This window comes from Onychomys torridus, chromosome 10 (assembly GCF_903995425.1).
Source record: "Onychomys torridus chromosome 10, mOncTor1.1, whole genome shotgun sequence".
NCBI classification, from domain to species: Eukaryota; Metazoa; Chordata; class Mammalia; order Rodentia; family Cricetidae; genus Onychomys; species Onychomys torridus.
This window is the reverse complement of record NC_050452.1, coordinates 68921026-68947744: the sequence shown is the minus strand read 5'-3', so window position 1 is coordinate 68947744 and position 26719 is coordinate 68921026.

The following is a 26719-nucleotide window of genomic DNA, read 5'->3' as shown; positions in this document are numbered from 1 at the left end:
GAGATCTTGTATCTGCTGTGGGTTCTGACACCACCCATTGTGAAGCAGGCCACTCTATACTGCTTACTAGCTTGCTTAGGGTGGTGACACAGAATCCTCCTTTGACCAAGGCATATCAGGCAGATTTACTACTTCCTTCCTTCCAGGAAATCATTGTGGGATGATCCTCAAAGACTGTGATGTATTGTCTAGGGCAGTGGAAAAGATGGAGTTTCATCTGCCCAGGCTCTACTGAAGGAACCCCCAAAACAGCTCATATTTCATGTCCTGGGCAAACATGGCAGTTTAGTCTAAGGTAAGTGAATGAAGGGCTATCTGTTGTTTGAGGCAACTGTGGCAGAATTTAGATTCTTTTAGTCTTTGTGTATCTCAAGATATTTCATTTCCATGATATTTTACAACTATTCTTAAGAATTTCAAGATAAGAAAGGGGGATAACTGGCATAGTCCAAGGCCATCTCTCCTATATTTGTGAGAATGGGAACCCAGACGATTGTCTGGTGTTTGACAATAGGGAGGTCCATGTTGTCCTAGGTCCACAACATGTTCAAGACCAACACATTGCAATGGTTTTATCCTGGGAGGTCTGAGTTGATGATGAGATTAGATTTCCTAGGTCAAAAATAAATTATCATACACATTTAATATTTACAGTATTATACTTATCAAACACATGAAAGTCAGAGTTTTTGCTAAGTTAACTTTAAAATTTTACTGTTTCTCCATTTTTCACACAAACCTAGAATCCCTTAAGCAGTTCTTGATGACTATTTATGTGTATGATTTAATATTTAGCTAAAAGATTTAATCTAAGTATGAATGTGGAAAAAGTTCTGCACATGAATATGAAAAATGTAAATAAATCTTTCCTTGAAAATGATGAAGGTCGAAAGATTGAACTTTCCATTGAGACATTTTGTTTGCTTCAGAGAAATCTTATATAAAGTCAAATCATACTTTCTATTTGGTTGTAAATGATGACACAAAACCCTACAGGCCTTAAATCTAAGGAATCAGTAAAAAACTTGGCGATGCTCAGTGTTGCCAGTGATTGCTTTAACCTTTCAGATTCCTTGGTGATGTTCTTCCTACATAGAGACCACCTTTATACTCATTCTGTTTTTAGCAACATTCTACTCTCATTCCCAACCCTTTTCTTTCTCTTTAATCATGATACACCAAAATTGGCTGTATTTGTTGTGCTTTTATTTGGCATTTAACACACATAGACGTATTTAGCTACAACCACCTTCTAACACCTTAAATTCCCTTCTGTTACTGACATCAACACCCTCCCTATCTTATAAGACTGCTCCACAACAGTTGTCTCTTTTTACCTCCTTTTCTATGTTTTAAAAGGACACTTGTGTATTTAAAGAAGAAATATAATAATATGGTTAAAATTACAGAAAGAAAAGGCTCAGAGTGGAAATTCACTAACTATAAACTTGAAAGAAATTCAAATATGTACATCACCAACCAACATTTTTCACTAGGGTTCCCTCATCAAGTTCATGGCACCCGATTTTGATAACTCTTTCCCAATTCCCAACAAAACTCCATATAAGACAATTCTAAGTGTCTAGGGAAGATTAATTCACTATATACAATGGCTATTTTAGAATCTACTGAATTGAATCTCTTGTAAGAACAGCTGGAAGAGTCTAATAGGCTAATTTTTAAACAGAAAATCCCCACAAGATGCAGGAAGATTTAATTATTCACTTAGGTCCATCAAAGAGTTAAAATATAAGAAGACACCACATCTGCCATAGAATATGACATTAGTATAACAACATTTATTGATGATAAGTATTAAGTCATTAAAGAGCTTAAGGTTCAATTTATGAGATAAGTAAGACATACTTGCAATATAGTTAGTATTAAGTGGAAAGTACATGGTGTGCATGTTAGATTCATGCCCATGGGTGACCTTTTCAAGAAGGACTTTAAATAAATTTATTTTGAGTCTTAAACCATTTTTATTTTTAACTATTACATGGCATCACATTTTCTTCAATGTCAGATATCCAATAATCTGATGTTTGTATTTATTTTGGTTATGATGGTCTTTTTAACAGCAACTTACTGCCCTCAACTATCACATCAGAGTAAGGCACAAAGCTACATATTGCTGTAGAGAGTTTTTTTTTTTGCAGACATCTAAGTACAAAATGCATTGATTGAAAATAAGAAAGGCTGTGACCAGTAGAATCTGTTGAGCTTGCCACTATCCATTTAAAATTCTTAAAAGTGGAGCTGAGGGTCTCCTGAGGATGAACATGTGCCTGTGGGTTGCCGCAAAGTAGGGTGCTATGTTCTTCCAGCCCTTTCTTCTACTAACTGCCACATAGACTTCAGAAATTCTTATACTACATATTATTTAATATATCTTTCTACTATTTCTGGTTCCCTGGTTGAACTTCAGCTAAAATAAGCCTGTTAAACTGTTGATATGCAGTCACTCAAGTGTTCTATATTGTCATTATCTGCTGGTTTTTTTTACTTCCCCAGAGCTCATCATGAGACAAGCAGTTTATCAGAAGATGAACCCAGGATTACAGTTAGGAGATTGGGGAAGTCAGCTAGGAAGCAGCAAATACTATGCCCTGGCTGTTTTGCTCATGGGCAACTGAGATCACAGCTGGAGACATCTGGAATGCCAAGTGAATGGTTTCAGTAGTATCTCAGCCTAGTAGTAAATAGTGAGGATGAGTGAGTATCAGCCAAATTTTCAGTTACCATTGCTTAAGGGGCTTCTAGAGTCATTGAAATTAGCCTCACTTAGGACATGCCCTGTCCTTCTCTTATAGTTCCCTCATCCAAGAAAAAACAAACACTTAGTTTTATAAGTCTTCGCTGAAAGTGAAAAGTGAGTGTACCATAGCTGGGGAGAGGTACTCTGTTGGGATTCATTGTACCTTCTCACTCTCACAGACAAGAAAATAGTCTAGGCAGATCATTTGTTTGAGGGAAGTGGTTTAGTTTAGCCCATGACAGTTCTGTTTCCAAAATCTTCTTAGATACTTTCCTATGGAATATATAACTGATGATGATGATGGTGATAATAATAATAATAATGTTTGTGTTGATAGTGACATTCTTATCAAGAAAGAAGTTGCCTTCTTCTGTCACACTGTTTCATGAGTATTTGTGATATCTGTTTGCCCATGAAAAATGGAGTTATGTCTGCAGCAGGACTTTCTTGTTGGACTTTTTTTGCATTGCCAGCTCCCAAATAATGATACAGAGACATTATTATTTATGAAAGCTTGGCCTTCTTTAGTAGGTGGTTGTTTGAGCCATGTCCTGAAGCACCATCCCTCATGAGGTAGCAGGTAACTTTTATGACTGCCTATGACCTTGAGGTACATGTCCCTGGGGTGTGGCCATTGGGGGACCTTTTAAGACCTTGGATGCACATATGTACTCTCTCTTTGCTACCTTGTGGTTTTGGATACTGAGATTTTGGACCAAGCAAATAAGCATGGGACATAGCTCAACTTTCCCGGACTCTATGACAAATCTCCCATGGTTGTGAGTTAACCCCCAAATAAATTCCTTTACTCATTAAATAGACTTTCTGGATTAATCCCATCGGACTTTAGCTTAGGCTTGTTCCAAATTAGCTATTATAACTTAAATTAACTTGTTTCTATTTATCTATGTTTTTCCATGTGGCTTTTTACCCTTCCTCCCTTCTATACATCCGACTTGCTCAATGTCTTGCTGACACCTCCCCTGTGCCTGGTTAATCCCCTGAGTTCCTTGTCTGAAAGTTCCTCCTACCCTCTTCTGCCTATCTATTGGCTATCCATCTTTTCATTAAAACAGTCACAGTGATACATCTTCACACAGTGTATAAATATCCTGCATCAAGGGCCCTTTTACTTCTGAGGTACAGACTTTACCATAGCTTCAGCATGTGCCTTGTGAGCATGGACAAACTAGGAAAAAGTTTGCATTGGAGTTATGGGTGTTGATGCTTCACAGTGGCAAATTGGAGAGATGACTGCACATGGTTCATTTCCTCTTCCTCTTTCTCTTCCACACTAAAAAGTTTATTTTGTCAATATTTTTCTTTTCATCAAAGTTGGCCCATATCATCTGGGTAATGTTTCAAGCAAATCCTCTAAATGATATTTGTAGCACCTTTCTGAGGACTGTGCCAAGTACAATTTTGAGGACAGGGAGTAACATTGTCTGAGCATGTAGTCTATATCTTGTGTTGTGTGCTCAAACTATTTTGCTTTATTTTCTGAAGATGAGAGGCTATGAGTCTCAGATGTATAGATTTCTGTGCTCATGGTTGCATAACCACTTCTCTCTCTCTCTCTCTCTCTCTCTCTCTCTCTCTCTCTCTCTGTGTGTGTGTGTGTGTGTGTGTGTGTGTGTGTGTAAACCAGAGATCAATATCAAATATCTTGCTAATCATTCTCTTATTTTTTGAGACTAGAGCTTTACCAACTGAGCTTTTTCCCTATCGTCTAACAAGGTAAGGTTTATTATTTCACTTATATAGGTGAGGAAATTGAGTATAGAGAGAATGGACAGTTTGAGGCTAAATGTGCTAATCTGAGATTCAGAACCAGGACATTTATCTTTACAGAAAATGTTCTTCTCATCAGCCATTCATAGTGCCTGACTCAGGGAGATTTGATGGCAGAATACACAAGACATCAAAAATGATGGCAGGGATGACAGAAGGCTGAATTCTGGTTACTGACAAAGAAAATTCTTGAGACAGGATGTGACATGAGTGCCCTATTAGAAAATCTCTAAAACACCTTTGCAGAGAGAGTGGAACTTGATAACATATGCAGGAGAGCAAGGAGCAGACAGCAGGAAGCAGAATGCAACTGTTTTGGTCAAGGAACATCATGGGAGTTTTACTATGGGCTCTAAGAGCTGAATAGGCTCACATTGCTATTTAAGACTCTGATGGCATCAAGTATCGATCCAAATGATGCTTCCCTTATATGGCCTTCCCAGACACTAACAGAGCTGCTTTGCTTTGACTATACTTCCAGAACATACTCTTACACTTTGGAGTGCAATAGTTTGGGGGTATTTAGAGTCTAGGTGTAGTTATATGGCCAAAATGTAGCCTCAGTCTCTTTTTACCTATGATCTTGGCAGATTTTTTTAAACCAATACTTACTCAGTTTTTCTTATGTGAAGGGTAATCATGGTACTTGCTTGGTAAAGATACTGTGGGGTATAGATAAAATGTCAAGTTGAGGCTTCCAACTTGAGTTGGCTTTGTATTCCTGAATCCAATTAGCAATTATGGAGATATTTTTGAGAATTACAGCTAGGAGAGAAGATTGTTACAGGCATTTAATGGGTAGAGAACAGAGAAACTGCTAAATAGTCTACAATGTCCTCCCCAACGTCTAAACAAAGCCATATGGTTCAGCCTATATTGATTCAGTGGTCCTTGGTGGGAGGCTTTGAGTAGATTAAGCATATGTTGAAAATATGTATGCACACACCCACAAATGCAAATGTGTGTGTGTGTGTGTGTGTGTGTACATGTGTATGGGTATGCATGCCAATAATTTCTTGTTAGCAAATGTATATTATGTACCCACACAAAAAGTATATATGTACACAAACATATAATAAGTATATATGTACATATGTATTCCCAATATCTTCATCAGTCTTCAATAGTGTTTGCTCACAGAACTGACAGAAGCTCTGCCATCAGTCCTCAGTGACTAATTAAAGATACAAGCCAAAGCAGAAGTAATAATCAAACTTTTAATCACTTACAAACTGTGATGGGATCGCAAGGTAACACAAACAGTACAACTGCCCTTTTTTCCATTGTGCATTGTGACACAGTGTGTTGATTATGTGGAAGAGGTCAGTATACGAGGAAAAGAAAGTCTTCTACAGTTTTGTGGACCAGAGATGCAGGGGAAGAGTCTGGAGTTTTAACACACATCGCAGGGAAAGTGTTCTTCAAGGTTTTTCTCATCCAGGCAGGATGTGGCAGAGTGGTAGAAGAGGACTTTGCACAGGCTTCCGCTGAAGAGGCCCAAGAAAGGGCCATCCTGAGAAAGGCATGCGCTATGAGAACAGCATGACTAGCTAGTGAGGTCTGAGTATTGTCGAGTCCCTGCAGAGAGCACTGTGTTTTTGCTATGCCTAGGTCTGGTGTGCCCAGGCCTGATTTCTTTGTAAGCCTGCCAAGTGGAGGACTTTCAAAGGCCTCCACACAGGGGCTATAGGCCAGGAGCTGGACTTCTAAGAATGAGTTCACCAATGTGAAGAATCATAAGCAAAAAACATATGTATGAACAAGATTAATCACAGACACTTTTTCTGTTTGACTAGCACCTATGTGATAACCCATACACCTACAGATTTAGGGGTTATTTTGGGACATAGGAGTGAGTTCTTAAGTAACTGCGCTCCATTTCTGTCATTATCATAACATTTTCAACAAGATGTGTTTTATTTTCTTACTTGGGCTCAGATAGACTAAGAGACCATTTGGAGTTGGCTTACAATCAACTTCAGTGGGTGAATTTAATTGTTTATGACCAAACTTGGGCCTGTTGAGAAAGCACTTTTAATATAAAAATACTGAAATAAAATTTCACTTATGAAAACTATAACTTAGCCACTCTGTGGAGTTGGCCCAGAGCAGAGCTTCCGAGGCATCTGCAGAAGCGCTCTGTCTGGGAAGACTCTAATACCACTAATTCTGACAGGTGTACATGGTGCCTCTGAATAATCAGTTCTCTCTGCCTAATTGCATTTTTGTTTACCTGTGACATCAGGGTGATCATAAGTTGTTTGTTAGCAGTCCATGTGTAATCTCTATGAAGTTCTTCAGAAGGTAAGTGTGACAAGTGGCAAGTTTTCTGCATGTGTGTACTGGTCCAAGATGGCAGCACAGGGTGGGCAGGTGGAAGGGCAAGGAAGCATTCTCCTGACAGGAGGGCACTGCCTAGCTAAAAGCTAATGGGATGGAATTGTATACTTTTCTGGTTATTTCTTTATTTTGTCTTTGTTATTATTGCCAGAAACAAAAAAACAAAAAAAAAACAAAAAACAAAACTTCCAGAGTTTGTATATGTTGTAAACAAAAGAGGTTTAACTCTCACTTCATCATATTCCAAAACATGACACCAAATGTCTTCTTGGCTCTTAAAAGGACCTCCTTGGCTGAATCACATTATGGTGAACTCAGTAACCATGGGGGCTTGGTGAGAAGAGGGGGTCTCATGACCCCATAAGTTAGGTCACTCTTTACAAACCAGACCTTCCTTGGGCTGTGCCAGGAGGGACAATGAGCAGGGTCTCACAAGAATTAGTCCCTTCTGGGGGCAGCATATCAAAGATCTGTTTATCTTCTTCTAAGCCTCACCTCTGAAAAACTCCATGCCTTAGCAACATTACCACACTTAAGACCAAATTTCTAGCAAGTGAAACCTTGGAGGAGTAACCACATTGAATGCACAATGTATTAGTTTGCTTCCTATTGCTGTCATGAAGACCATGACCAAAAGCAAATTGGGGGAGAAAGGGCTTATTTGGATTACAGGTCCCATTCACAGTCCATCACTGAGGGCAAACAAGGCAAGGACTCAAGCAGGGTAGGAACCTGGAGTCAGGAAGTGCAGCAGAAACTATGGAAGAATGCTCATTACTGCCTTAGTCTTCATGGTTTGCTCATAGTGCTTCCTTCTACAAGCAAGAACCACCTGCCCAAGGATGACACCACCCACAATCAATCAATCAATCATCAATTAAGAAACTTCCCATGGACTTGTCTATATACTATTTGATGGAGGTATCGTCTCATCTGATGTTTCCTCTTTCCAGGTAATTCTAGCTGTTATCAAGTTGACAAAAACAACTAACCATCACAAACAACAATTTGGACTATCATGAGCAAGAGTTATAGACATCCAGTTGCTGGGGAGGGTGGCTGAGCTGCTAAAAGAGCATACCTTACAAGTTTGAGGACCAGAGTGTAATTCCAAAAACTCATGTAAAAAGCCAGGTCTGATAGTCAGAAACTTGAACTCTTCAAGCTGGTGAGGGGGCATAGAGACATGAAGATCCCCGAGGCTTGCTATTCAGCCTTACCTATTTGCCAAGGTCCAGGCCAGTGAGAAATACTGAGAAAATCCACAGGAAAAGAAATCCTTGAAAAAAGAATATACTGGATGGCTCCTGAGGAAGGACAACAATCAATGTGCATACACATGTGCACATCAGCACACACACACACACACACACACACACACACACACACACACATTGTAAAGTGAAATAAATGCTATTTGAGGTGAGGAAATTGCACTCTGATGGAGGATAGGATTCAAGTGGCCCAAGAAGAAAGCAGGTGCTGAGTCTTGCACTTAACTGGAATTAGGCCAGCATCCTGAATTTGTTGTTGAAGGTTTGCCATGTGGGGTTGAAAACTTCAGCATTTTCCCACCCTTTTCCCACCTATTGCAGCTGCTCCTGACTCTCTTGCTCTTTATCTTTGCACTCACATCTGACATACGATAGGGCTCTTCTGACATTGTTTACAGCACCTCTCCACTGGCAAGACACTAATTCACACTCCCAGTCACTTCTGCCACCAGTCACAAAAATCTAGCTTTCCCTGAACTACTTTCAGGCTGCAAGTACAGAACCCAAACATCCAGTTTAGGGCCTTGGGAATCTTGAGATGTCCAGAATTTCTGTCCATTAAAGCCTGGCATCTCTCTTCTTATAAGCAATTCAAAAAAAAACCATTTTTATTATTTTGAATTTCTGTAATCGAAGTGGCATTTTAAAGTAAATTTTCTAGCTGTATAATTCTAGAGGTTTATTGACCTTGAATTTCTCTCTTTTATATCTGTTTTGATTGCTCCTTAACCACACGTTCAGAATTGTCAGAAAAAAATTTAGTCAGAGTTTAGTGTTTTTCTTAATCAGTCCAAAGAGTGACCAGGGAGACTCTAAGCGTGGACAGAGCAGACCTTGGGTTTGGCACTGAATAGTGCGTGAGGTATAGGAGACAAGGTGAGGCTGTGCAGAGCCACTCATGATGGAATAAGGACCATCAGGCCTAGCCACCCATCTACACACCTTATGAGCCTTACCCCAATCCCGGGGAATTCTTGGATGTTAGGGTCTGGACTTCTCCACGGTTGTCCTGCATGCACATGATGTCTGCGATGCTGCTTCAGCCAGTTTCCTTTCTGTTCTTCATGTTGAAATGTTTCTTGGGTCTTCAGAATTCCCACAACATCTGAATCAATTTCTACTCATTTCTCAATAAAACTGAAAGAAAGCACACATCTACTGACCATGTTCTTCCCAACAGCTACTGCCCTTCTTCCCTTTGAACAAATGACTTACTTACAAAACACGGCCTTTATGTACTACTGTGTTTGGCCTCTTCCTTCCTCCTCATTATGGACACTTGTTCGTCATCCCTTCCTCCTGACAGCCTCAGTGTCCATTATGGTTTGATGATCATTAATTCTTCATGTAAACTTACATAACTTCAGTGCTTCCTCTTCTCTATTTTTTTTTTTAAATTTGGCTTCCAAAACAGTCCATTTCTGTTCTGACCTTTGCCTCCAAGAGCTGCTTTTCTTTCAGAGGCATTTCTCTTGTCCTGAGCTTCACTGATATCTTCTCTTGACCCTCAGCCTCAAGGCTCCAGTCTGATAATTAGTTCCCTCTACACAGCATCACCAGTGTTGCACTCATAGGGGGTAATGACTTTCTTTTTTACCTCATTTATGCTGTTATCTGTACTTAAGGTGGACAAAATGAGCAAATAAGCCCCCAACACACACAAAAAAAAAACACTCACATATACACACACGCACACACACAAATACACACACACATACACACACACACACACACACACACACACACACACACACAAACACACACGAAATAATTACTATAATCCACAACAGACCCACCTCCTTACCATGTGGGTGTGATGAGATCAACTACAATTTAATCTCAGTATTTTTTCCAGTTTGTAACAATATTACTAAATATAATTTAATAATTGTATTATTATACAATTAGATCTGTTATCCATTAGATCTATGTACGTAGCCATTTTATACTACTATAGGTCCATATACTTTAATCTACATTTTAACTCTCCAACCTCTCTGTCCCTGGTAGTCAGTGTTCTAGTCTGTACTTCTTTATATTTCATGTGGTTTTTATATTTTCCATATAGGTGGAGTCATGTAGCATTTTCCTTTGAGAGGGATTTTACCTCATATTACAACAAATGACAAGATTTCATTTCTATGCCAAAAAATGTTCCATTACAAGAAATGGAAACAAAAGTGTTGCCTGTTCATCTGCTGGTAGATACTACATGGTTCCCATGTCTGTCTTTCATGAGTAATGATGTAATAGACATAGGAGTACAGATATCTCTCTGAGGTGGTTTCTTTTCTTTGTGTGTACATTCAGATGAAATAGTGCTGGGCCATAGGATAATTCTATTTCTGTTTTAAATGTCTCCTCTGTATTATAAAGTTCAGTGCCAAATTCTATACTGAAGCATCTAAATCTCAATTTGAAATTAATGTTTAAATGTCTATTCACTTAGAATCTGAACCTGACCCAAGACCTCTCCTCTCAGTTGATGACAATTCACCTTTCTTGTACTCAATGCATTCATTTGGAATCATAAGATGACTTCATATCCAACAGTCCATGCCCCCTTGGAATTCAAGAGGAATATCTAGAGCAGTGGTTCTCAATCTTCCTAAAATGCTGTGACTTTTATGTAGTTCCTCATGTTATGGTGACTCCCAACTATAAAATTATTTATGTTGCTACTTCATAACTGGAATTTGCTACTATTGTGAATAATAATAATAATGTACATATCTGTGTTTCCCGATGGTCTTAGGTGATCCTAGTGGAAGGGTTATTTGAGCTCCAAAGTGGTCCCTATCCATAGGTTGAGAACTTCTGATGAGAGCCTAATCTTCATTCCCTTACAACTCCACCTTGCTGAATGAGCATTCCCAGTTCCTCTTCCTCACCTGATCACACATGACTCTGTTCTTACCCCTCTACAGGTTGTTTTCCATGGTGTACTGCCAAGGAGAGGGATTTTAAATGTGATTCCATTCATCTACTGCTTAACCCCCAACCCCAACAGCTCCAAAAATCGAACACTATTGGCATTTCTAAGACCCATATGACACTTTCCTCTTACCTTATGGTCTTGTCTTTCTACTCTTTCCTCATTTATACCTCTTTGACTTTAACATTTCTTACAATCCATAGGTAGGCTTTTATCATACGGTTTTTATTTAGCTCTCACCACTGCTTGAGTTGAAACTGCCCTATAAATCCCCGTGGCTTATACTCTCCCCCCTCCTCCAAGTCTTTTTCTCCATTCACCCAATAGTCCTGTTGAAACTTACATTTCCAGGCTTCATCAACCTTCCCCTTCTCTGCTCTGGTCTCTTGTGGCTTGTTAGGTAGTAATTCAATAAGGAGTTACTATTTGAAACTCACAGAGAAGTGACTTCTTATACAATCATTCTACATAAGTGGTTGCAGCCTTTAAACCCACTCTGGGGTATAAGATGACAAATTCCACAGCATCATACAAACATAACATAATGACTAGTGAGAACTTTGTACCTGTGAAGTACTATCTACATGCCTTATAGTAGGGATATTTGGAGCTGAGTATCCCTCTAAGTGCATTTACACTTCTTTCTACCTCTCTCTAATAGCTTTTAATCTTGTAAAAAATAAAGCATTAACTACTTACCAAGGAACAGGGTGTACAGCTTTTTAGGTGACCAGAGAAATGAATTGATCTGCAGGAAAGGTGGGCCATCCATATTGTCACATTCAGGTCCCTAAACTTCATATTCTTTTCTACCAGAAACTCATCTTCAGGAAAGTGTCTGAAAATTGTTTATGGCCGCACTGTTTAATATATAGAAGGCTACAGAAAATCCATATCTCAAATGCTTTCCCTCTTTCTAACACACAAAAGAAATAATATATCTGTTAACATTTCATAGCCTAAATGTGGCCTATATGTATGTGTGTGGTGAGTGTGCCCATGTGAGTATGCAAATACACTCACTGATTGACTGTTCTAAGAACTACATGTTTTTCTTCACAAAGATTCATCATTTCTTGGCACATGTAGTCTTCAAAGCCATTTTATTCCATCAACTTTTTTTCTTTCTTTTCTCTTTTCATTCTCTCTTTTTTAACATCAGAGATAATAAAGTCCAGAGCAATTAAATGACTTGTCCATGGTCCCACAATGGCTCAGTCACAATATTCATGGAGAGCCATCCTTTGGCACCTCACTCTCTGCTCATGAAATCTTTTAGGAGAGGTTGGCAGCCCATCTCATAATCTATTTGTCATAATGATAATGTTAAGTATTATATAATCATGGCAAAACCTGGCTTATGTTTGGACTTAACAAAATGTTGTAGGAGTGAGAACAGCCCTCCGTGTCCAGTAGCCATTTATTATTGCCATTTGGTTAGATGGGTACTTTTTGTGGTGTCTCACCCCAGTTGTCTCCAACACTCTCATTATGAAAAGTTAACTGTTGTTCTGAGATTGCATATTTACATTCCTTGACTCTGTAGGATCTTGTTCCTGATTAAAGTGCCCATTGCTGCCAATTCTCTGTGAAGGCAGCTTCTGCTGAAGCCTTGATAATCATTTTTATGCATCGAGAAAAGCACAAGGAGCATCGAACCATAATCATTTCTATAAACATAGACAAGCCGTAAATTGTGACTGATACAAATTAAACTATGTTCCTCAGTAATTATATTTTAGAGATTGTGCACCACATACCCAAACACAATTTTAAAATCAGAAAACTATAATTGCATGTTTAGTGCCTTGCACTTTTTGCATGTTTTTTTTTTTTTTTTCCTCCATGAGTTATTGCAAAGAAATTGGTTTCCTGGGCACATCACGAGCAGGTTCATTGGGCCATTTCCATGATTGCCATTGCATAATATTATTCTCATTATGTCAATCATCTTCTTTTGAAGGAAGATGTAGGGCCTTAATCCATCACACAAAAGAGTAACTAAGTCCTCCCAAGTGTTTCTTCTAGTTGTCTTTACTTTAGCCCTGTCACAACTGCTGCTACCATTATGGATACCTTGGGTACCACTTCTTTCAGCCATTACTAGTATCTCCATTGGTCTACAATCACATCTCCTGTTACTATTCCCTATAGCACTTTTATATCAAGTTCTTCTGAGTGTACACACACACACACACACACACACACACACACACACACACACCACAACTGAAAAAGTAGTTTTATGTTACCTTTAGTATATGTGGTGAATAATGCCACAGAAATTGTTAAGACTGACAGAAACTTAATTTTCTAGAGATGTTGGTTGTCAACAATAGGTTACATGACAGCACACAAGGCTATATGTCTGGTGCTTTCTTTATAATCAGATTCCCAGATATAAATTAGTATACTGATTGTTCATTTAGAAATTCGGTACTACTGTAAAAAGTGGAGATGTGGGAAAATCAGAAAAGAGGAGGAAGAAGGTAAATGGGATTTATTGACAAACAAGGTGTCAGTTAGGGGCAAATGGAGGTGAGTCTTGCTGGTTCACACTAAGAACTTAGACCCTGGAGTCTGAAGACATAGGAACTTTTCTTAACCACCTATTCACCCTTTATTGACTAAGGGATCCTGGTGGGGCATTGCCATTTCCATCACATTCCTATTTTCTAGTTCATTCCTTTCCACAGAGATGCATGTTGTCAAGGTAATAAACGTCCCTGTAGTTTCACATAAGCCTTTAGACTGCAGTCTGCCTGCCACCAGCATCCCAGCATCATCACCTCTGCATCTCAGGTTCCTTTTAGTGTTTTATCAAAAATGAACTAAAGTCTTTTCTCCACATTGGCTTCAATAATCTCAGCTTCAATAATCCTGCCAAGTCACTTTTTTTTTGTTTTGTTTGTTTTTTTGGTAACAAAAACAATAAAATGAAAACAGTTTTGGCTTGGCTTGTATTGCATCATTACATCACTATTGCCCCAAATGCTTGTGCCTAGGTACTCCACTCTTCATTTCACAGTTATTGAAATTTGACTCCACTCTCTTCATTTCAAACCATGGCCAAACTGAGCTGATTCATTGCCTAAATTTTCATCATCTTTCTAGCTTGATAGTTATGTTTAGGTTCTTCTCAATCTAGGACACTCAGATCTTCTCTTCTGCCAACTTTACTAATTCTTTGGATTCACACAGCATTTCCCCCCCCTTCCCTGGTCTAAATTAAGGTTTTCTCTCAGGTATTAACACTGTTTCTTGCTTTTCTCTTACCATATAACTATCAGTGAATCATAGTCTGAATTGCTCACATATTGGTCATCCCTCTCCCTCAAAAGGACATTTGCATCATAAGAGTGAAGTCCTCATCTCTGTCTTTCAGAGCCATCTCTTCAGCAGCCAGAACAGTTTCTATTCCATATGTGCTCAGTAAATATTCACTGAATGATGAAATGTATTTTCTTTCCCTATACTTAATACTGGCTACATTCATAGTATGTGATAGAAAAAGTATAGAAAACATGGAGAAGTCCTACACTATTAATGAAAGCCACAGAAACAAGGGTATAGTTTTTCTTGACAGGTAGAGAATGTGTCCCTGAAAACTCTGAATGTTAGGCAAATGCAGAGAGTCTGCTTTGTAGTGGGAAATTAATCATTGGGCAAGTGTCTCTTTTAATGGGATAAATCAACCTTTGGATATACACTCAAGAGCAGTATAGTTGGATCCTGAGATAGATAGATTTTCAGCTTCCTGGGGAACTGCCACACTGATTTCTATAAATTTGAACTCCCACCATCAATGGTTGAGTATTCTCCTTGCTCTGTGTTGTCATCAGCATGTTCTATCATTTGTTTTATTGAACTTAGCCATTCTAACTAGTGTAAAATGAAATCTCAAAGTTTTTATTTCTGTTTCTCTGATGATTAAGGTTGTTGAACATTTCTTTGGGTGCTCCTCAGCCATTTGTGTTTCCTCTTTTGAGAATTCTCTGTTTAGATCTGTACCTCATTTTTTTTTTAATGTTCACTGTTGCTCTATTCATAATAGCCAGAAACTGGAAACAACTAGTGATGTCCATCAGTGGTTGAATGGGTATAGAAAATATAGTATAACTACACAAAGGAATGTTACTTAGATGTTTTTAAAAAAGGAAATAATGAAATTCACCAGTGAATGGATGGAGGCAGAAATAAAATCATCCCAACTTATGAACCTGTATTTAAAAACATGAGCTGGCTGTTTGAAACCTTGGGCTTACACAGGGACACTTTGCTCAGTCTGGAAGGAGGTGACAGGACCTGCCTGTACTGAATCCACCAGGTTTAAATGAATCCCCAGGGGTGCCTTGATCCTGGAGGACATGGGAATGGAGGGAAGGGGCTGGAGGGAAGGTGGGGGTGGGGGTGGAATTAGGGAGGACAGGGGAACCCATGGCTGATGTATAAAATTTAAAACACATGATAATAATAAAGACAAAATTAAAAATAAATAAATAAATAAATAAATCTAGGAGCTGAAGGCCAAAAAAAAAAAAAACCATAGATATGGTATGTATTCACTTACATGTGGATATTAGCTGTTAAATCTTCAATAAGCAGGCTACAATCCATATAACTAGATTGGTTAGATCTAGAATAATGAACTAGGGAGAGAGGTTTAGATCTCCACAAGAAAGGAAAATAGTTGTGGATGGGTGTGGGGGACTGGAACAGCAGGTCCAAATTCAGAGAGGGAGGGAAGGAGGGGATAAGAGACAGAATATAGGAAAGGACAGCTAAAACTAAGAGACATTTGAAGCACTGTATGGAAACCTAATCAGTAGAAGCTCCCTAAAATATATACATACATGAAGGTGATCTAAACATAATTGCCAAATAACAAAGGAGACAGGGCCCCAAGAGGACATCTCTCATTGCCAAATGAAACTTCCAGTTCTGAGAATGAGTTAAATTTAATTAAGTTGCTGGACAAAAGATCTCCCAGACAACTCAAGCTATTGGTTGCCCTTCATAAAGTGAAAGTAAAGCCCTATTGTTTTGTTGTTGTTGTTGTTGTTGTTTTGGGGCTGAGGATTGAACCCAGGACCTTGAGCTTGCTAGGCAAGCACTCTACCACTGAGCTAAATCCCCAACCCTAAAGCCTTATTGTTAAAGACAACAGCTACACAATTTATTGAACATGGAGAAGTTGAGCTGGTGGTGCCTTTACCCATACTGCCTAGTTTTCTTGGTATTGGAAGGTATTCTGCATGCTAGAAAGAAGTAAACATTAATCTAGGTCCAAAACCTTTTATCAACAATGGTGTTCTGCCTGCAAAATGCACTAGTACAATAATCGAACAAAGCTCGTAGTAGTAACCAACTACTCTCTGACTGGATTTAAGGCTACTCCATGAAATGAAAGCCATCTCCAACACCACTTAGGTGGTCAAGAACCTGAGACTAGATCCAGTGATGTAGGGCAAAACCAAATACTACGGTGCTGCTAAAGGCACATAAAGAAAATTGACTCCAAAAGAAAAAAAAATTCCCCAAAGCAAAACGACTCCTAACAACCTTCTATACTCATAGATCACTGTGTTTCTCATCAATGATCAGAGAAGCTTCTTCCTGTAGTATGCAGGAAAAATACAGAGGCACCAGAGGCACACAGCTGAAAAATGTACAGAGAGTGAGAAACCTTGGAACACAGGCTTAAACGGGATGTCTCCATCAAATTCCTCCTTTTAGAGATCAGGGGACCCTGTGGAAAAGGGGACATAAAGATTTTGAAGAGCCAGAGGATTTACATGAAACCAATGAAACAAGGCCTTCTAAACCTAGAAAGACTGATGCACATATGAACTCACAGAGACTGTGGTAGCATGCACAGGGCCTGCACATGTCTTAGCTAGATGGGGTCCTGGATTTGAAAGAAGGGGAAACATGCCCCCATTCCTAACCCAGAAGCTGTTGTCAGTTGATAACCACTTGTAAATGAAAATGAGTTTTGTTCTTGTAACCGTCTTGTTAAATAAGAAACACAGAGCCAGTTGCAGAGTTAAAAACCACAAGGTCAGAGCAAGAGCAGAAAACCTTACCCTTCACTGTTTCTGCTGTCCTTCCCTCTCCACAAGAGACCTACTTCTGTGTGTCCTATCTTTTTTATAGACTTTCTGTTCTGTTTCTCATTGGTTGTAAACCCAGCCACATGACCTCCTCATCACTGCCTGTTTGTACAGACCTCCAGGTCTTCTATGGTTGCTATTGAGATTAAAGGCGTGTGTCTGCCATGCTGGCTGTGTCCTTGAACACACAGAGATCTACCTAGCTCTGCCTCCCAAGTGCTGGGATTAAAGGCATGCACCACTACCACCCAGCTTCTACTCTGGCTTGCTCTGACCTCAAGGCAACTTTATTAACGTACAAATAAAATCACATTTTAATACAAATAAAATATCACTATAAGTTTTTTCTAATGAAGTCTCACTGGTATACCAACCACTCTTAAGGCCAAGCCCCATGCTCAGCAGTAGATGGCCAACATGAAATGAACTCAATGACATTTTGGAGGTCCTTTACATTCTTTGTCTCATAATGCTTTGTCATGGCTTTTGTTTGTTTTTTTGTTGTGTTTTTTTTTTACCTTACAGGTCCCTTTTGTATATATTATGGTTTCCAGTTTTGTGTTTTTATAGGATTCCTTTGTTTGTGAAAGTGTGTGACTCTGAATCTCTTTCTTGTACTTTTTCTTTGGCTGTTTTTCTTTTATTTGTTTATTTTGTCCTATTCTGGTTGATTTGTTTTTATTTTATCATGCTGTATTTTTTTAATGCCTGTTATATTTTAATGAGAGAGAAAGAAAGGGCATATATTTGGTGGATGAGGAAGTGGGGAGATTCTGAGAAGAGCATGGTGAGGGGAAATTGTAATAAACATATATTGTATGAAAAAGTTATTTTCTGTTTAAAAATTAATTATTGAATAAAATGGCTAATCATTGTACTGATGAGATAGGATTAGAAAGTAAGGCACCTGCTGTTAAGTGTGATGGCCTGAGATTGTTCCCCAGATCCCACACAGTGGGACTGATTTCTGAAAGTTGTCTTCTAACCACTAGCCTCACACTGTGGCATGTGCACATACACACGTACATTCACACCAACATATTAAGCAAGTAAATAAAGATACAATAAAATAATGTAATACCTGACCACTTGTCTTTAGGAAAAGGTCCAAACTCATTAGCACACTGAGCTGTATACTTCACGACCTGGTACCTGCTGCTTCCTTTGCTTCCATACTTCATAGAGGACTTCATCACTGAGCCACACATATGCTTTTGGACACCTGCTGCAGGCTCATGCCCACACACTCAGTGAAAGAGCTGGTAAGTTGGTTTTCTTCTTTCACTTGCCTGTGCCTTTTCATATGCTATTTCTTTTGCTCAGACAAGCCTTCCCCTTTCGTTTTTTCCTCACCCTTCCTGGCAGGCTTTCCTTGTGAGGAATGGCTTCCCTGGAGGATAGGCTTTGGACACGTTTTATCAAGCTTTCCTGTGCCTACTGCAGGTTCTTCCTCAAAGTAATCATCAGTTTTTAAATTTGCAACTGACTTAGACAAAGCCAAGAATGGTCCTGGTTCTTGTCTTTACTCAAGGCTGCTTAACTCATGGAGAAACTCAAGTTCCTGGTACATATGAGCTGCCCAGGAAACTCTCATGAATAAAAGTGATGGAATACGTACATAAGTAACAGAGTTTGGAATTGTGTTGAAACAGGAGCATGAGACATGAAATCAGAGATTTCACAAAGATGTTATGATAGGACTATGTGTGACGTAGGCTTTCAAGATGGCTTAAAGGTCCTAAGGCTATGACCCTTTGATACAGTCCCTTATGTTGTGGTGACCCCCAAACACAAAATTATCTCATTGCTACTTCATAACCTTAATTTTGCTACTGTTATGAATTGTAATGTAAATATCAGACATGCAGGACACTCCCAGAGGGGTCACTGCCCATAGGTTGAGGGCTGCTGGCTTAGTGAGTAAAAGTGCTTGTTGCTAAGTTTAACTACTCAAGCTTGATCCCCAGGACCCATATGGTAGAAGGAAGGAGCCAATACCTGAAATTCTCCCCTTCAAATCTCCCTCTCCCTGCCCCCTCCACACACACAAACACACACACTTATTTTTATTTTATTTTTATTTTTTATTTTTTTGAGCTGGGGATTGAACCCAGGGCCTTGCACTTGCTAGGCAAGCGCTCTACCACTGAGCTAAATCCCCAACCCCACACACTTATTTTGAAAGAGAATATGCACAATAAACTTCAGGTAAGAGAGATATGGAGCAGAAACTCATTATCAGCTTCTGCTTGATATAGGTTAGAGCCCATCTATATAAGAATGACAGCAAAAAGTGATAGATTGTAGAGACATGTGGATAATTTCAAAAGGTTAGAAAAAAAAATGAGTCCTTACTTACCTTTGGGGAGTATCTCCTCTCAGGGTGCTGGTGCCAGGGTCTTGTGGTATACTCATCTTATTGCATCCAAGAATGTATATCATGTAACACTCCAGAGTGACAATTTCAAAAAGCACAGGGGACTTCAGGACCCTTGGCTTTGGTCCTCTGAGGAAGGCCCAGGCTGCGACTCTGTGAGCAGAGCTGGCATGCACTGTAGAGCAGATGAGCTTTTAAAAGATTCAAGTTTGGTTCACAATTCACAACTCGTGAGTTCCAAATGGTTCTAAATTTGGCTGAATGCATTTTTCCCCCTAGCTGTGTGCCATCAAGCAAGACACAGTGACTTCATCGAGTTAGAAAAACAAAGAGCTATAATTGCCTCCATGCAGAAATAAACTTGATGAGGACAAAAGGGGTGCATTGTAAGTACTATAGCTGCAGACCCCTAATTTTGTGTATTTTCCACTCAAACAGCTTTCTCTGGCATCAACAACAGAATCATTCTCTGGAAGAACAGCACCAGTTACTGGCTTACTTATAAGCAAAGTGGCACTAAGTGAGTTATCTTTCAGCTTTGTTGAACAAGCAAATTATATAGTAAATTAAATCACATTTTACTGTTCAGTTGGTGTGGTGCACATTACAGAGTGCACTTTGATTCAACCTTGCATCTCCTGCATATTTTATAGTCTGAATGTTCCAGTGTCAATATGGGATAATTCAGCAGAGGACTTGTGTCTGTTCTGTTTTCCTTGTTTGTGCTTACAAGTTCATTGCAACCATCCCACTGGGGACGGTGTTGGCCTGACACCAAAAGGCCATGTTTTGTTTGGAAAGAAGTGTTAGCCTCTGTTTAATTATTTAAGTGATGAGATGCTGTCTTCCTTTTATTTTTTTTCCAGTATCCTCTACAAATCTATAGTCTGTGCAAATATACATGTTCTGCTCAGTCAAAAGGAAGATAGAGTTAATTCCTGGAGATAAGATTGGCTCCCCAGAGAGGGACATTATCTAGATTCCTGATGACCACATGATAGGATACAAAGCCACTTGGTTTCTAAATAGCACAAATATGGGTTTGATTCTGGACTATATACCACATCAGCTATATGAAAGTGGGTATTTTAAATGATTTGGGGAGACATGTACTTAAAGGAGGCTATGTTACCTGTTATTTGTGTAACAAATGGAGTTCAAAGTAGATGCTCAATAAATTTGGTTTTAGCAGGATCTTGTCTTAATGATGGTTTGCAGAACTGGGAATATACTCTGGGCATGTGTCCTCACCACAAAAATGTTTGATATCTAAGGATGGTAGGTGCCATTTAATTGAGTTTGTGATGGAGAAGTGCACAAAGAACAAGGGATGGGAAGCATTGCTAGAGACATCTTCAGAGAGTAGTTCAATGATACTCTTTCTATATAATACCAATGAAAGTACCACACATCAGTCCACAATATGGCATTTCTGACAAGTGGGTCAACAGAAACAGGAGTGTCAATTTATTCTTAGGAATGTGTGGTGATATGACTCTGAGTAACAAAGTGGCCTGCATGAAGATCCTTCACAAAAATAACACCAGACTGACAGACTCTCAGAACATCCAGTAGGTACAGACATGGCTGTATATCAATCTGATGCTTAAGTGTGTATCCATTTGATGTTTTGAAAAGACACATCATGAAGTTTACAAAGTACCTCCTTAGAGGCCAGTGTGTGCCTTTCAGGTTATTTTATATCATCATTATCTCACATTTCAGGGTTTGATATTAGATATTGCTAAAGAGGATCTTGTTTGTGCTATTTTATATTTTCTTATTTTATTTTAATACTTTAACATTTGTAAAGCAATTTTCTGGCCCATTAAAGAAAAGGATTGAACTAGGTTTTCTGATAACATGTTGTGTCTCTAGAGATCTAAACTTATAAAATCCTGTGGCAATGGAAATCTCCTTATAAGTGTTAAATCCTGCCACTGTGTCTATATTTCATTTTTCACCAGATTGAATTTCCACAGATGCTGAATACAGCTTGGCTCTTAAGAGAAAAGAAACCCCATGGAACTGGCCATTTATTTGACCTGAAACTGTAGATATGTCATGAGATGGACTTGTGATATTACTCTGCATGGTGAGGTGCAGGTAGAGCCTTTAAACCGTGCATGATGCTGCAAAGAATGTACCCATCAAAATTCATCCTGATAAAACATTTTTTTTATTGGGTCATGGAGAGATAACTCAATAGTTAAAATTCTTGTGCATTGAGCATGAGGACCTGAGTTTCATTTCCAGACCCCATAGTATGGTGATTCATAACATTACCCAGCACTAGGGAGGCAGGCACAGGTAGAGCTCAACCTCTCCGTATAGTCATTGTATTCTAAGCAGCCATTCCCAGGCCTCAAGGAGGGACCCTGCCTCAAAATTAAATGTAAACAGCATCTGAGGATCCAGAGTACCTGAGGTTGTTCTCTGGCTTCCATGGGTGCATAGATGGATGTGCAGGTGAACCCACATACAAGTTGCTTCCCTGATATTTCAGTTCTATCCAAATTGTCTAGATTTGTGCATTCATTTCTTTTAGTTCCACAAACTAGACAGCTGTTCTGTCTTTGGTTATTTGTCATTCTTTAGGCCTGGCATTCATCAATTCAAATGCAACCTGAACAAATTTCCAAACTTCTCTATTTGTCTGCCACCTGGTGTTTCAAACCTTTCTGTCATCTCTTCAGTATCATGTGGCAGACATTAGCTCTCCTTGAACTTCTCAGCAAGCTCCCTTTGCACTCTGACCTCCGGTCAACCTGGCAGCCTTTCTGTCTACCTTACTTCCCACACCGCTCACATCACCTCTGTCAGTTTCATGTATTTGTCATGCTCTCGTCCTTTTCCAGTCCTTTCTGAACACAGTCCCTCTATCCTGAGAGGCTCCTGCATCATTCCTGGCTCCATTTCTGGTCCTGCCCAGGGACTCAGGCCACAGTGTTTCTTATTTGGAAATGTTTTCTGAGATCTTGAACTGAGATAGAACCAACTTATGAAAGGTCAATAGGAACAGAGCTTCTAGCTATGTAGCCTTTGACTCTTCACCTAGATGAGTACCAGATGGAACTCTTGGCCACATAAGTTTGACAGAGGCTGAATTCCTGTCAGACACTATGCCCCACTTACTCCCCCCCCAGCCCTATCTATATACAGATGAAGCTGAGTTGACCCATATGCAGTGAGCAATGAATATGACAGCAGTGAGTAGAAGGAGTCACTCTAGAGAGTCTCTTTGGAAAACTGAAGTTTATAATCTATCATCTGGCTCTCCTTTCATGTGTTTCCTGGCCACCTTCAGAGCTTGCTCTCCTTTCACTGCAACGGGGTATGGGACTGATCTCTGCTTTGTTATGACTCACTTCAGGAGAAGCAAGGATTCCTAAGAACTGCTCTCTTCATGGCCATTATCTCATGATCACATGGCTAAGTGGTGTACTCTGACCTCATTCTCCTGAAATTATTTCAGTAGCATGCTTACTTTGCTGTGATCAGGATCCTGGGTGTAAATTCCAAGGAACTCAGAGTGCTTTCATTCAATAAGCCTTTCTTTGACTGTTTAGACAAGGAATGGGCTGGTCTTAGCAATAGGAAGTTGGTTCAACAACAAGGGAGTTTTTTTTTTCCTTTTCCAGAGAACACATTAGAAAGCCTAGAAGAGCTCAGCTTGTCTCAATATGGCTTGAAGTTTGCTCTCATTTGGTCTTGCTATGTAAATAGAACTCATGGATTCTGACAGCTGGATTCTGCATTTCTAATGAGCCGGAGCTCATCCACATTGACTGGCACTGATGCTGTCAGAGGAGACCAGCTAACTCTGGGAAATGTAATCATGGGAAAATGTGATTGGCTTTGAACAAAGAAAAAAACAAAAACAAAGACAGAGACTAAGTTATTAAGTATTTAAAATAAGGAAATCAACACTTGCATGGGTATTTTAGGAATTCAAGACTTCTGAGCCTCTGGCTCTCAGTGTGTTCACTTTATTGTGTAGGCTCAATTTTCTCTTTTATTTTTTTCTTACGTGTTTTGTTTTTTGTCATTGTTGTTCATGAAGTTGTTTTTGTCTCATTGAACTCATTGTATGTATGGAAGCCTGCATGTTAACTGGGACTTTCGAACTATCACTAGCAAAGGAACAGGACACACCCCAAACCTGAGTGTGCATTGCTTGTCCTGGCTTCAGCTCTCCTGTAACCTAGATCAGCAACTTATTCCCAATTCTTATCATTCAGTGTTGTTGATAGACAGGGTCATTTTTCATAGTCTGGCCATGAATTCCATGCTCCTCATGTCTAGTGAGCAAAAACTTAGCCATATTGAATGTTGTTGACAATGATAAAGGGGAAAGTTTCTATTCATGCTCAAGTTTTTTGTTTACTCATTTTAATGATAATAACAACATTAACAATGACTTTCAGTAAGCAAACATCAAATATTCTCTGAGCTTTTTGCATATGTTATTATAGTAATCACACAAACATGTACCCAGTACCTATTATGTTCCAGATACTAAAAGTGCCATAATCAACAAAGCACAGCTTGTGCATAAAAAAGATGAAAAGGCCACTGGTGGCTGATGGGTCAGTCTTCCTTCAATCACAAGTACATGCTAAATTTCCATCACCTATGTCCCTATCCTTTGGCTTATGGGGTCATTTTTCATAGTATTGTGTGACCAAACTGTGATTTCAATCAGCATCTTCCTGACACCAAACTCTTGTATGTTGCGATACTTTTTATTCTCCTGTTAATGCATTGTTATGCCAGATTGTGGGGACCCCCAAAAGACCACCATGGAGACTGAATCCCAAATGTAAAAGCAAAGAGCTTAACAAACAAACAAACAAAAAGGGGGTTGGGGATTTAGCTCAGTGGTAGAGCGCTTGCCTAGCAAGCTCAAGGCCCTGGGTTTGGTCCTCAGCTCTGGAAAAAACAAACAAACAAACAAACAAACAAACAAGCAAAGAGCTTTTATTTCAAGCTCCAGAGTTTGGCCCCTCAGGGTCTGTCCAACACAGCGGTGAGAGCAGAGAGAGCCCTGAGCTCAGGTGGGGCAGAGTTTTTATCATATCAGAGGTTGGGTTAGGGGATTTCTAGGGTACAGGACCCTGACTGGCTGACAATTGTCTAGGGGTATCTGTAAAATCAAAATAGGTGTGTGCTAGACTCAAGGACATCTGGCCACCTTATCTAATGGTTAGAATGTTTGGGATGTCAGGTACTTTCTCACCCCTGGGTGGATCTCTGGATAGTATCAGTTTAAGGCATTTTCTGGATATGGGTGTTGCCTACCAGTAAGCCTGTCTAGGCCCCTAAGCCTGTCATGGTTGCTGTGTGTTCAAGCTATTTTGGGGCCCCTTCACAGCATCTGTTTATTGTTTGCTCATTTATTTAACCTTATGGTCCCAGAGTTTAACTCTACGATCTTGTGTGTACTAAGCAAGCACTTTTTCACTGAGATCTCTCAGCCCTCTGTTTACTTTTATTTTCAGAAAAGACCTCACCAAATTTTGCAGGCTGTCCCTCAAACTTACAAATCACCCGGCTTAGGCTCTTTAGTAGTGAGGACTTAAGACATACACCTCTAGTTCTAGATAAGGCAGCCATTTTTTCCTTTTCTTTTCTTTCCTAACTTTTTCTTTTTCTTTTTCTTTTTCTTTTTTGTTTTTATTTTTTTATTTTTTGCCCTCAGGAATAAATAAAAATATCCTAGAGGGAGCCCAACAGTCTCTATTTTTAATAAAATTACTTGAAGTGATTTTTTGAAAAGCAAGAAAAAAATTATTAATGACTTTGCACAGAATTTGTAAAGAATTTTCAATTACTTTTTTTAAAAAAAATAACCCCTAAGGGAAAGAAGGGGTCTGGAATCCACTTATCAGTTCTGGGTATATTTAACTTAATTCTATGTGCTTTAGTGTGAAGATGTCAAATCCCCTGGAATTGGAGTTACAGACAGTCTTGAAGCTGCCATGTGGAAGCTGGGAATTGAACCCAGGTCTTCTGGAAAAGCAGACTGTGCTCTTTCTTAACCATTGAGCCATCTCTCCAACCTGGAAAGAATTTTCAAACTAGGAGAATAGAGTGGAGAGAAAGATTCCAGAGATTCCAAAATTAGCACATGAAAGAAACTATGGCAGAGGAAGACTGGAGGTAGCCCCACCCACTCAGGTTACTGTATCAAAACAGACCAGGTGCAGAAAAAGGCAAATATGTCAATAACATACAACAAATGTTACAGCCTCATCTCTTTTCCATGACCAAATCTCTTTGAAGGCCAAGGTTACTCTCCAGTTCTGGCTCACTTCCAAGCTTGGGGGTAATTTTCCCTTTTAAAAACTATTGCCTTTTCTGTTCACAGCCTACTTGTCTCTGTCCATACCCTTGCTCCAGAACACAATAACTTGGAACACTTAGCTGTCACCCTCTGAACTCTCATCCACACTGTCTTACTTAGGGTTTTTATTGCTGTGAAGAGACATTATGATCACAGCAACTCTTACATAGGAAACGTTTGGGGTGGCTCACTTACAGTTTCAGAAGTTCAGTCCTTAATCATTATGGTGGGGATCATGGCAGCATGCAGGAAGATGTGGTACTGCTGGATGAATAGCTGAGAGTCCTACATCTTACAGGCAACAGGAAGTCTCCTGACTCACTAAACCCCAAATCCCATCCCTACAGTGACAAACTTTCCCCAACAAGACCATACCCACTCCAACAAAGCCACACATCCTAATAGTGCCAATCCCATTGAATTACATTCAAACTACCATATACACTTATAACAATATGATATGCTCATGAACAGTTGTCACTCAACAGGCTTCATCTTTCCCCATGATGATTTATCTCTCAACATGTCTGGTAATCCACTGTGAAGTGTATATACTTCAAAGTAATATATTACAATCAATAGGAGGTGATCACTTGTTTTTTCTTATTGACCAGAAAAAATTCTGAGACTCTTTGAGATGCAGTTATTTGAGTTAAATTCAACATGACTTTCTTCTTTTTTCTATTAAAATATGTTCATAAAACATTGCAGCATCAATCCCAAGGACTTTAACCATAACATTTTGCAATCAAAAGAAATAAAAGATAGCCAAAATGAATCCTGTT